This window comes from Hirundo rustica, chromosome 18 (assembly GCF_015227805.2).
Source record: "Hirundo rustica isolate bHirRus1 chromosome 18, bHirRus1.pri.v3, whole genome shotgun sequence".
Taxonomy (NCBI): Eukaryota; Metazoa; Chordata; class Aves; order Passeriformes; family Hirundinidae; genus Hirundo; species Hirundo rustica.
In genome coordinates this window covers 9882419-9895641 of record NC_053467.1, presented here as the reverse complement: position 1 = coordinate 9895641, position 13223 = coordinate 9882419, and positions in this window count along the sequence as shown.

The following is a 13223-nucleotide window of genomic DNA, read 5'->3' as shown; positions in this document are numbered from 1 at the left end:
GGTTTTTTTTTTTGTGTGTCCTAAATAAGTTTGACCAAATGTATGTTGGCAACAGCAACGCTGCACTCACAGCAAGATTATTTCTGCTGATAACACTCTAAAATCTTCCCCACATAAAATCTTCTGCAGGTTTGACTTTCAATGGAAAAAAAAAAAAAGTCACCATATTCCTAAACTTATTAAGGGATTCCTGAGTTTCTTACTGGCTTTTTACAGGGTTAAAGGTTGATCAATATTTTAGACAACCTAAAGCCCATTTCAGCTTGAGTGTGTTCGGAATGACGAATTCCAGAGTTAATGTGGGGTGAGGGTGAAGCCGGAAAGCTGCAAGTGAAGTTCAGCTTGTTATGAGAGGGCTGAAAATATATGGAGGGAAAATCTATCATATTCATTTTCCACATGATTTCAAAGGGGGAAAAAAAAAAAAAAAAAAAAAAAAAGGAACCACCTCGAGTTAAAGCTCTGAAAAAAAGATCACCTCTAATTCCATAAGTTATGGGCCTATAAATCAGTCAAATAATACAGAGCTGGCCACCAAGCAAATATATCTTTGAGCAGCAATAATGGAGAAGGGAGATTCTCTTATTCAAGGGTTGTCCATAATTCACTGTAATTGGTGGGAAAGTGAGAGCTGAGACAACTTAATTCATTCACAATTGCTGATGTTATTATTTCAGAACAAAAATAGTGACTTAGATGAAAACCATCTGGTGTCGACAGAAACCATCACTGGTCAAGCACCAGCTTGGGATAGGGAGATGATGTTTGAAACTGAAAGTCTGGGGGGTTCCAGCTCAGGTACGAACCCCATTTTTAATGAGAACAGTGGTGTGAAGAGTCTCTTCAGGTGTCTTTACCTGATTTTTGTGTTTTTACCGAGTTTTGAGGCCTTGGTCATGAGCAGTTTGTGTGGTGTGAGTGACCAGGAGACAGGGCTGCGAGGAGGAGCTCCTGAAACTCCAGGAAGAAAAACAATCTTCCCAGCTGGAGTGTCTTGAGCTGGATGATGACTTTGAGGATTATCAGCAAGGCTGGCAGGAGGGTGGCACAGTGCTAGCAGCTCTGCCCAGCCTCCAGGATCCAGAAAACAAAAAAGCCAGAGCTCCTTTGTGCTCTAAATGTCTCCGGCGAGCAGTGTGGGGCGTTTTCTGGGGCTGACTGTGGGATCACAAGCTTCAGAAAGCCCCTTTTTAGGGGCTCCTGGGCTGCAGCACTCACCTGCTTCTCCTCAGAAGTTCAGATCAAACCTGTCCCAATTCAAACCTTTCCCCGAGCATTGGAGCAGAGGGGGCTGCTCATTGACGCTTTGGGTTTTCATCTGCAGCCAAAACAGGAACAAAAGGGAATAAAAAACCAAAGACTAAAAATAAAAACATGATCCTTGCACGTGGTTTTTGTGGGAGCAGCTGGAGCCGGTGCCTGGGGGAGCCCATCCCGGTGGGATCCCGGTTGTGACTGGGAGCACTGAGCACCCTGACGTGGGTGTGGGGGTGTTTGTGTGAGCTCAGACCCTGCTCCCCAGCCCTTGGGGGCCTGTCTGTCAGCACTGCCGTCACATGTGTGTCCCCACATCAAAGCCCTGCTGACTTCCTACTCGGGAAAACAAGGGAAGACGGATTCCTCGCTGCGTGCTCTTTATTTCAGCGGTGTTTTTGGTGTTTGAATGATTCCTTTTCTTCCTAGGAGAAAGCCTGAGGGGGCTGGTTTGTTTTATCAGGAAATGGGAATGAATTTACTCGGATGCTGGCTCAGTGCTGGTTCGTTTTCACCCCACGGTGCCCCAGAGCAAGGGCTGAGGCTGCTGATGGAGCTGGGGCAAAGCTGCTGCTCTGGGAGAGCTTCTGCTGAACTGTGCAGGGAGGCAGGGACTTGTAAGGTGGTTGTTGTCACTAGAAACTGAGTAATTTTAAACAAAAAGTAGCAAAGCATCCCAAATTTAAATATCCCAAATCAAACTGCACTTTTAAAAAGTTTCTTCACACTCTCCTTCCCTTCCCTTTTGGAGAGGTGAGGCTGAGCTGTTTGCGTGGCTGAAATTTTCAGTGACTCTCACGGACTGCCTGGAGATCCCCATGCCTTTAGCACTCTTCTTTGCTGGTGGATACTCGTGGATTTACTGTTTAGGGCACTATTTCTGATTCATTAGACATTAGCAGTCATTAGTGCCAAAACTGATCCCCAAAATCATCGAATCATGGAATGGTTTGGGTTGGAAGGGATCTTAAAGCCCATCTCGTTCCACCCACGGGCAGGGACACTTCCCACTACCCCAGGGTGCTCCAAACCCCATCCAGCCTGGCCTTGGACACTGCCAGGGATGAGGGACCCCCAGACGTGGTCATCCTGCAGATTTTAGACTGAAAACCGGAGCTACAGCACGGCCAGCCCTTACCGAGCAGCAGGAGGGAACCCACCAACGGCAGCTTTACGTGGTTTTGTTTTCCTTGGGGCTCAGGTGTGCAGGCTCTCGGTGCTCCCGAGCATCACTGCCTGTCCCCAGTGATGTCACAGAGAGTGACAAAGCTCACCAACGTGGGCAAACTCAGCTTAGTCACAGAGCCCGAAGCAGCCTCTCAGAAGGGTTCTATTTAGCGCTCAGCAGTGAATCACAGCAGAGATAATATCCGAAGCAATTCCAGCTGGAAGGGCGGGAGTGAGCACAGCCTGGGCAGGGGCAGACACAAACACTGCCCCTGCTCCCCAGCTCTGGCTCGGTGTGTGCTGAGTTGTTTGCACAACTAAAGCAGGGGGAAAGGCAGCAGCCACCCTTGGGGACAGGCCTGGAGCCTCGACGTGAGGGGTCCCAGACAGAGGGGAAGTGTGACCCCCACCCAGCTCTCCATGTGCCTGAAGACATTCCATTCACAGGGAACACCGGGGTGCTGCAGCTCTTTGTTGGAGTCCAGGGCATTCCTTTGGTTGCCCTGGAGGGTCAGGGACCTGGGCAGAGGGGTCTGGGACCCCAACCCAGAGCCCAGAGCTCAGAGAGACACTGGATTTGATTTCAGTCCATGGGAGAGGCTTCTTGCACTGCAGGAGGGATTGCAGGCCACAAGAGTGTGAAAATAGTGGTTTAGTATATCACAGGGTGAAAAAACAGTGGGTTTGGGATTCTTGGCATTGAAGTGGATGGGGCAAGATGGAGAATTTGGGGCGTTGTCTCCTTCTTCCTTCTCCTTCCCTCACTCCATTTCTGCAGTGACGTGGGCACAAAGTAGTTAGTGAGGATTGGGTCAAAGTAAAGATAACCTTTATAGTAATAGTAATAGACATTGGTAATAAATAGTAAATAGAGAATACGTAGCAATTAGTATAAAAGATAAGGACAGCCCAGAGACAGGGGGAGTCACCAGATGTCCGAGCCGCGGCAAACACCTTTTGGACACTGAGAAAATTGTAAGATAAGAACTAATAAATGAAGCATGTAACCTTGAAGACTCCGTCTTTTCCTGCGTTTGGCACAGAGCTTTGCAGAAGGCCAGAATGCTAAAACCACCTGAATGCCGGGGAATTTAAGCTCCTAAAAAAGAGCCCCCGACAGTTCTTGACTTGCACGTTTGTTCTTTCCTTCTAAGGACTCAGAAAAAAAAAAGGCTCCTCAACCATTTATCGCTCTTCATCCAGTGACAAAGTTGCAGGGGGGTTTTTGGTGCACATCCGCAGGGCCCTGACCTGGCACCAGCTGCTAAATCTGCAGGAGCACCAACTTCTGGGGTTAAAAATACAGGAAAATTGGAAGATGCCAAATCTGTCTCAGTTTAATTGAATTTTTTTCCCATGCACTGTAGGGATGAGGACCTTAAAGAACAGCCTGAAATCTTCCCGTTTGAGACAGAGGCTCTGCCATAAGATTAAAAAAAAAAAAAAAAAAAAAGATGGGAAAAAAAGAGGGGAAAAGAAACAGTGAGAATGAGGCAGGGGATGAGGGAGTTAAGGGACCTGCAGCTTGAGCTGCTCTCGAGGGAGACAGGAAAGCTGCAGAGATTTGGCAACGAGCACAGATCCCAAAAAATTAGATCATAGTACATAATTATCCTCCAAGCTGCTCCTGGTGCCAACATCCTAATATCTGTGATTGTTGTGTTTTGAAGTCATGTCGGAAACCCGGAGTTTCAATCAATTGCATTCCCATGCCCATGTCATTGCCCGTTCCACAATAAAACCTACCTGGCATTGTGTAGGGAATGAGTAACAATTCCTGTGCTGAAAGGGAAGAGGGAGAAACACCAAGAACTCTCTCAGGCGCTGAAGTCACCGGGAGCTGGCGGGGCTGGCACAGCTCGGTGCCCATGAGTCAGTCCCTTGGCTCCTGAGCCAGCCTCGTCCTGCCACTGCCGCCCCACGGCCGCCCACAGCCACTCTGGGAGCTGCCCAGCCCCTAAACTGCTCCAGGAATGTCCACAGGGTTTGTATGGAGCTGCTCAATTCATAAACTGCTCCAGAAATGTCCACAGGGTTTGTGTGGAGCTGCTCAATTCATAAACTGCTGCAGAAAGTGTCCACAGGGTTTGTGTGGAGCTGCTCAATTCATAAACTGCTCCAGAAATGTCCACAGGGTTTGTATGGAGCTGCTCAATTCATAAACTGCTCCAGAAATGTCCACAGGGTTTGTATGGAGCTGCTCAATTCATAAACTTCTCCAGAAATGTCCACAGGGTTTGTGTGGAGCTGCTCAATTCATAAACTGCTCCAGAAAGTGTCCACAGGGTTTGTATGGAGCTGCTCAATTCATAAACTGCTCCAGAAAGTGTCCACAGGGTTTGTGTGGAGCTGCACGACTCCTAAATTCCTCAAAAAGTGTCCTCAGGGTTTGTGTGGAGCTGCCAATCTCCTAAACTGCTCCAAAAAGTGTCCACAGGGTTTGTATGGAGCTGCCCAACTCCTAAATTACTCAAAAGGTGTCCACAGGGTTTGTGTGGAGCTGTTTGATTCCTAAACTGCTCCAGAAAGGTGTCCACGGGGTTTGTGTGGAGCTGCAAACCTGTTAAAGGCTCCAGAAAGGCTCTGTGGGGTTTGTGTGGATCTGCCCAACTCCTAAAGGGCTCCAAAAAGCGTCTCTGGGGTTTGTTGAATTGCATCTTCCCATCAGGAGTGCACCCAGCCCCTCTAAATCCCTTTTCCAAGGCTGACTGGATGCCACTTGTTCCTAAAATGCTCATGGCAGATTCCCTCCAAGTCCCATGATTCCAGCCAGCACAGGGCCCGGGCAGCCGCTGCCGAGCATGCAACGCCCAAGGCCAAAAAACGGGGTTTTAGGGCAAATATGAAATGTGCAGGAGGGGTCCATCCCCCTGTGATGGCACTGGGAGCAAACACTGGCTCATCCCTGCAGAGCCTGGCATGGGACAACCAAAAACGAACAGAGCAACTCCAATGGCAAAAAAAAAAAAAAAAAAAAAAAAAAGGGAATTTTTCCGTGGCACTGAGCTGGAGGTTAAAGACATTTTGCCTGCAGAGATGTATTAAAGCTCTTTGGCTGAAGTTATAAGATAAAAGCAAGTCTTAAAATGAGAGTAATATTTTCCATTGTTCTTTTTTTCAGAATTGATTTATGAACTATGATGTTGATTCTCACAAAGGTAAGTCATCAGCTTAGGAAGATTTTAATTTCTTCTGAGGTATTCTTTCTGTTTTATACCTATTACTCACTCTCCATTCTCTCCCCACCCCAATAGTTCTAGCCATTATAAGCTATAATGTGAAAAATCACAGATTTTAAAAACTGTCCTAGTTTTGCCAAACATAAGTGCAACATGGGCACCATTTGTTTTTAATAGTCATGGGGCTGAAGGATAGGCGCTGGAGATGCCAAGAGCCCCCTGAGAGTCCATCCGAGAGCCCCCCAAGCTCCAGTGCCTCCAGCCAGGAAAAGGAGCAGCGTGGTGGCAGCTGAGCCTGTGGCGATCAAGGGCAGGACATGCCTTGGGACTGAGGATTTCTTATTTTTATTTCTTTTTTAAAAGTTCCTGTTTATGGGTTGACTGTGTTTGAACTTCTTCCTCTCGCTGTCCCTGCTCCTGCCGCTGAGGGAGGATTAAAGAGCTTCCTCTGAGCAAATCTTTTCATTTAAACGAGCTGCTGCGGGCACAAACCCACCAATAAATGTCATTTTGTTAAAGGGAGGGTGCAGGAAAAGACCTCTCCTGGCATCGCCACCAAAGGCTGGGGTCTTCTCCTGCTGCACCAGGGCAAAGCCGCCGTGCAGAGCAAGAATTTGGAGGTTTGATCTCTTTTTCCACAAGAGGAGGAGGCTGAGCATGGCCGAGAACCTGGCTCCTGGCACTGCACACTCGACCTCTCGAATCTTCCCCAAACCTCCCCAGCCCCAAAATGTTGTGAGCAGTGGAGGGAGGGAGGAGGTGGCAGCTCTGGGTTGGGGTTTTTTTTTGGCTTTTCCTGCATTTAATTAGAGCGCAGCCAAATCTCCAAACAGGACTTTATTTTATTTTATTTTATTTTATTTTATTTTATTTTATTTTATTTTATTTTATTTTATTTTATTTTATTTTATTTTATTTTATTTTATTTTATTTTATTTTTTTGATCAGACCTGGAGTGTTTGTCCCGCTGGCCACAACCCGGGCCGGCTGTCCGTGGTATGTGTGGCATCTCGCTTATTTACTCGCTGAGTTCAATCTGTTGATATTCCAACAGACAGCGCCACAAAAGCGGGAAGTCGCTAATTAATCAATCCCTTCGCTCTATTAGCAACCTTAAAGGAATTCTGAGGCAGCCCCAAAGCTCTGACCTGCCACCCATCTGCGGATGATCCTATTTACATCGCCGTGCGTAATTAAATTTCTGCTGCTCGGGAGATACCCGGGGTGGTTCGGGTGTCCAGGGAGATGCTGGCAGCTCCTGCACCCGCCGCGGGCTCTTGTCGGAGCAGAGCACGCAGGAGGGAGGGATTCCGGCGTGGGAGAGGTTTATTCCCTGCTGGTGGCACTTGTCACTCGCGTCTGAAGCGGTTTGGAGGCGGCTGGATGAGCTCGGGAGATCGGAGGGGTTCGGCAGCGCCGCGATTCGGGGATGAAAGCAGCTTGAGTGATGCCTCAGGATTTCAGCTTTTGTGTTTCTCATCTGTTTGTAACCCTGCAGCTCTTTGGTGTGTAACTCCAAACTCCACACGCAGTGGGAGCTGCTGCTTCCCCATTTTGGTCACACACAGCAATTCCTCTCCAGCCCTGGGGATCAAGGACACCTCACTGCCTCAGGCCCTGAGATGGAAAAAAAAGTGAGCTGGGGGAGCAAACTGGGGGTAAATGACTTCATTACCTGAAGCTGTAATTGGGAGATTCACCCCCAATCTGCAAATGGACCAAAGTTATCAAAGTGTGAAACCCGTGACCATTGTCCATTGTGGGTGGGATTCATCTGTCCTAAATGTACCTGCAGGCCCTTCAGTAAACAGAACTGCTTTTTAATCCCTTGACTTTGCCCTCTGTTTTTGGGTAGCCAAAAAGGCATCGATGGAGCCTTTAAAGAAATCCTTTATGCCAAATCTTTTATAAGAATCTTGTGTGGGAGGGTGGCAGGTGGCTGGCTGGGCGCTGCGCAGGTCAGGAGGGCAGGGCAGGGCACTTTGGGGTGAGGACAGGCTGGCTTTGCTCCACCCCACAGGGTCAGAGCATGGTCCCATCCCATGCCGAAAGCCACCAGCCCCTGCTGCTTGTCCCAGAACCCCATTTGAGGGTGGATTTGGGATGGAGCCCAGCTCTGCCCCAGCACCCTGGGGTCCGGCTGATCCCTGGCAGCAGAGCTGCTCGAAGGACACGCTGTGCCCTGCCCGCTCGGGGGGACAAGCAACCTGTCCCCACAGCCCCTTCCAGTGTCACAGGGTGGGACACGCCCCCACTGCCACGTCCAAAAATATCCTACAGACGTCCAGAGCCTGGGAGCAATGAGGTGACTTCACAGGAGCCACCACAAAGCCCGGGTCTGAACGCTTGCCTCTCGGAAAGCCTCCCTGGTCCGTCCTTCACGAATGAACACGCACTTTTGTTTGCTCCACTCATTTCCAAGAACTGTTTCCGTTCAATGGAGGCTTGAGTGGTGCTTCAGCTTATTTTTACTGAGTGGCTCCAAGCCCTGGAGTGGCTCAAGCCTGCTCCGTGTTTGTCCTTCCTCGAGGCTTCAGGGCAGCAGATGCTTTGCAAAGGGCTCTGAAGGCAGATCGGCTGCCACGGAAGAGTTTGAAAGCTGCAGAGGCTGGGCAGGGCTGGCAGAACACCGTGTACCGTTCTAGCCCCTTTATCTTTTCCCGGAGATCCTCTTTACACCCATTGTTTCCCCCGGCTCAAGTTGTTTGGAAGTTTGGCTGTGAAGGGCAAAGCCGGGGGCAGTGGGAGGGCAGAGCTCGGGGCCAGCTCGCTCCGCTCACCCTCTGGGAAGTGTCCAGCTTGTCACAGCACTGTCCCCCAGCTGTGCCCCGAGTGTTTCCTCTCTGGCTGCCCAGCACCCTCATGTCCTCTGGAAAAGGGGCTTATTTGGGGTGAGAACCTGGTACAGAGCCTCTTGAAAGGAAGGAGACTTTTAATCCAAGGGAAAATAAAATCCATCCAATTGTGAGTCGCTCTTTTCCTCACCTGCTCCTCTCTTGTCTCCTATTTTCTGTCTGATGACTTCACAGCAGAGGCCCTGGTGAGATTTATTTGTCATTCCAAGACACTGCATTGACATCAGCAGGGCTGGTGGGGCTCCATGAACACTGCTGGTGAGCGCAGGCTCCAAAGATCTCGTCAGTTTGCTGTTTTCCAACAGATTTATCCCATGGATTCATGCTTGCCTGGGGATAGGGAGAGCTGGGCCAGACCCCAGGGCCATGTGGGAATGGGAGGTGTTGGTTTCACTGGTACAGACAGAGGACAGCTCTGCCCAGGGATGTTCCAGCAGCTGGGCTGGAACAATGGAGCTGTTTGGAGGAGAATCCACATGGAATCAGCAGTTTTCCCTGATGAAAGGAAGAGTTAATCCAGCACTGCTCCTGTAAAACAGCTCTGGGCGCTGCCGACTGTTGGGAGCTTCCTTCAGTGGCAGCAAAGGCCCATGAATGAATGAATGAATGAATGAATGGCTTTTTTATTTGCTGTGCGTGCCCGTGGGCTTGCTTAGATAACACACCAGTTTTCAGTTATATTCCTCACCCACACAATAAAACTTTAAGCCAGGCCTGGGGGAACTGCTCCTTCCAGGACGGGGATGTCTGAGGTTTGCTGGTTTTTAATCCCCTGAAGTAAAACCAAGTTATTTGGACATCTGTCCATCCTGACCTGGTCAAGGTGCCCCTCTGGAGATGGACTCCAGCCCCTGGTGAGATGTTTGCAGCTCACAGTCAGCAGGGCAGCACCCAAAAAGATGAATTTGCAGCCATGTGCCATTGAAAGGACATGGGGAATCTCCAGAACAGGAAAAGAAAGCAAAGAAATGGAAAAAAAGTGGAGTGCCCTTTCTTTAGAAAGGGCACTAAACTGGAGCAAAGCCTGGCTTTGGTCTGAGGAGCTTTGTGCCAGGAGCTCCTGCCCAGCACCACCTGCAGATGGGAACCGTGAGGAATTTTTTCCCTGCTAAGGGCCATGTGAAAAGCACGATTTTTGACTCTGCCAAAGACAGGACGGGAATCCTCTTATGAGGATTAAACTTTCAGGGAAAAAAAGATAGTTCTCTTCTAAGAAAAGCCGTGCACTTGGCTTGTAACGCGGGTAATTAGTTATAAAACACCAGGCAGCCAATTCCACTGCCGGGGTGAGAAGCGGATAGAGCCAAATTTGGTGAATTTGCTGTGATTTGGGTTCAGACTCTCATACATAACTCCTGATTAAGTTCTGTTTTCCTGATAGGATTATCAGTTTAGCCCTTTATTCTGCCACTGAGGACTGCCCAGCTCCTGATCCTGTGCATCACTTGCTGCTCAGCACAGAACATACCTTTGGCCAGAGGCCAGTGCCTTTGCCCAGTGACATGGGGGAAATTTGGATTTCACCTCGATTACAGAATCTCTTTGCATTCTCTGATTTTATTGCATAACGGGGATTTGATCCTCCTCTGGAGTCAGCTGAGCAATCCCCTAGGGATAACAGTTGGATCTCCTGCTTCTTTGATTCTGCTTCCAAGACAAGAGTTAACTTTCATGGGGAACGAAATCCAAGCGCCAGCTCCATCCTTTGGGTTTGGCTGCACAGTCCTTGCTGTGTGTTGGTGGAAGTGCTCTGTGAGGGGTTTGGGGCCTGTGGTGCTTATTAGGGGATGGTAAAACCATGGTGAAAGAAGGGCTTGGACGTGGAGAGCCGTGAGGAAGTGACACCGCTGCTCCAAGTGCCCTGAAAGCCAAGGGACAAAGCCCAGCAGAACTCTTGTGGACGTCTTGCTTCCTGCAGACACCTCCTCCAGAGGTGGCAGATGGCCCTGCCAAGACACCCTGAGGGTCAAGGACAGTCTCCTGCGGTGGGAGGAGGAGGAGGAGGAGGAGGAAGGTGTGCAGGGAGAGTGCTGCTCTGAGCCTGGGGGCACTGAAACCATCTCATGCAAATGGCATTGTGCGCTAATTTATGTTGACGAGCTCATCAACAGAGCTTCCAGCTCTCCTTCAGAGGCAAGAACAGCAGGGACAGATGCAGTGGGGGGTTTGGGAGGGGTCTGGACATGCCCTCCCTTCGCAGCCCCACCGGGTGCCGAGGGGTTACGTGCCTCTGCGCTCTGTGGATCAAGCGCTTGGCACCAGAAATCCCATTTTCCACACAACAAGTCGCATCTGATAGGGAAGCCAGGTTCTTTTCAGGGAATGATGTCTGAGATGAGGCTGCCTTGCCAAGGGATGTGTTCCTAACTCCAGGCCAGCGCACCTTATTCCATCCCTGCCCTGCTGCCCTGAGCTTTTCCAGAGGCGGATCCAGAGGTGCAAGCCAGGAGGGGTTGTATAACACAGCAGAGCTCCGAGGTAAGAGGAACTGCCGAGCTGAAAAAGTCTTCTGAGCACACCAGAGTCCATCAAGCACTCAACGGGCAAGTCCCTACAGCCCTGGAAGTGAAAGCTTCCCCCTCATCTCTGCCATAACTCCCGAGTGCCCATCCCTCTGGCAGCCGCTGGCGTCACAAGGCCACCGATCAGTCACCAGGAAGAGCTGGGAGATACACAAACGATGACAGCAGATGCCCACGGTGCCTTTGATCCCCACCCTGTGTTTAGTTTAGGGAGTTTATTCCTCGGCCCAGCGAGGCCTGGCTGCTGCTGGCGGTGACAGAGGAGCTGCGGGCGCGCAGCCCGTCCCAAGGACACGCACTAAATAACAAGAGACTGTGCTGAAAACATTTCCTGCCTCGGCTCGGGGCTCTCAAAGTGACAGTCTGGGAGCCGTTTGGAGGAACTCTGCCGGCAAGTGCAGGATCAGCGTGTAACTCCTCCAGACTCGGGGTGTATTTCAGTATCCAGCAGAAAGCCTCGTCTCCCGGGAAATCTGCAGCCTGCACAGAGAATATGGCACAGGGAGGAGGTTTCCGAGGAATATCCTGCTGTTCACCAGCTCCTCAGTGCATCTACTGGCACACTGAGGTTTCTGAGGAGTATTCTGCTGTTCACCAGCTCCTCAGTGCATCTCCTGGCACAGGAGAAGGTTTCCAAGGAATATCCTGCTGTTCACCAGCTCCTCAGTGCATCTCCTGGCACACTGAGGTTTCCAAGGAATATCCTGCCGTTCACCAGCTCCTCAGTGCATCTACTGGCACACTGAGGTTTCTGAGGAGTATTCTGCTGTTCACCAGCTCCTCAGTGCATCTACTGGCACACTGAGGTTTCTGAGGAGTATTCTGCTGTTCACCAGCTCCTCAGTGCATCTATTCAGCCAAACCAGCCCTCTGAACCCACAGCTGGGGGTCTGAGTGTCTCTGGGAGCCCTCACGGACTCCTCATCCCAGGTTTAAAGCAGTCACTGAGCTCTCAGTTCGGCAATTCCAGCTGAACACACTCGTTTCCAGCTTGGCACAATGGGATGCTGAGCCCGGATTCGCTCTGCCCGAGTGTCTCGTCTGCATCCCTACACACACACATATTTACCAGCTTTCATGTGCTAAATGCTTTCTAAACTCCTGCCTGTCAAGGGGCTGGCTGAGCTGCGAGCAGGATTCCTGTCTGATGGCTGCCTGGTGTGTGCCAACAGCTCCCTCTGGGTTTTTTGTCTAAGATTTACTTCAGTCGCAGGGAAAGAAAAAAAAAAATTAAAAAAAAATTAAAAATCAAGCAGCGCCTTTGTTCCCAGAAGAATTTTTGGCAGCGAGAGCTCCGAGCATGACCCATCCGTGTCGCTCGGTCTTTACATCAGCCCTCGGGGCCAGCACAACCTGGGGAGATGAGCTCTGTGCTGGAAACTGCTGTGTCTCTGTGTCTCAGCCTTTGGGACACAGAGGGGGTTTTTTTTGGGGGGGAAGGCGCATCCTGAGCAGAGATTCCTGCAGCTTTCCAGGGCTCCATGGAGCCTCCAGTTGTATAACCCTGAGAGACTGTGCTGGAAAGCGCCTCGAATTCCCTCTCCTGCTAAACACAAGACATCAATGACCTCAGCCCTTGGCCGCCCCGTCCATCTCCAGCAGCAAATGTTAGAGGGAACGGCATCTCGGAACCCCTCCCATAATTTATGAACTACCACAGCTGATTTTACAGCTACTAAAACACAGCGAAGCTCCAAACAACAGCTGGGTGAGCTGACTGAGCGGGGAATGCGAGCCAAAAGTAGGAGACGCATGGGTTTGGACTGAGGTGAGCACCAGGCAGAGGCTGAGCTGCAGCCCTGCAGCCCGGATTTGAAGGCTGACACATTTATGGCCGAATTTCACCCGCTGACAATCGCTGAGAATTGGGTGCTGTGGGCTTTTTACAGCCACCAGCGTTGATAGAATCAGATCTCTGATAAGAAGTGGCTGCTCCATGTCTTTGCTCATTGGAACTGGAAAGAAAGAGCTGACCAGTCTGGAAAAACTCTGCGGAGTCTGGTAGAAATGGGACTGAGCTGCCATGGAAATTTAACAGAGTCATATGCAGAAATTACTGTAAATAGTTGTAGAATTTAATAAGTGCTTTTATGCTTCCTGTTGGGTTATTTTTAACACTGGTAGAATTCCGTACTGGGATATGGTTATGTATTAAATTTTAACCGTTGCTTAAAATAAGAAGCTGTGGAGCAGTATCATTTTCTATCAGGTTACAAGGGATGCCTCCATTAGGAGTGTTTTTCTGC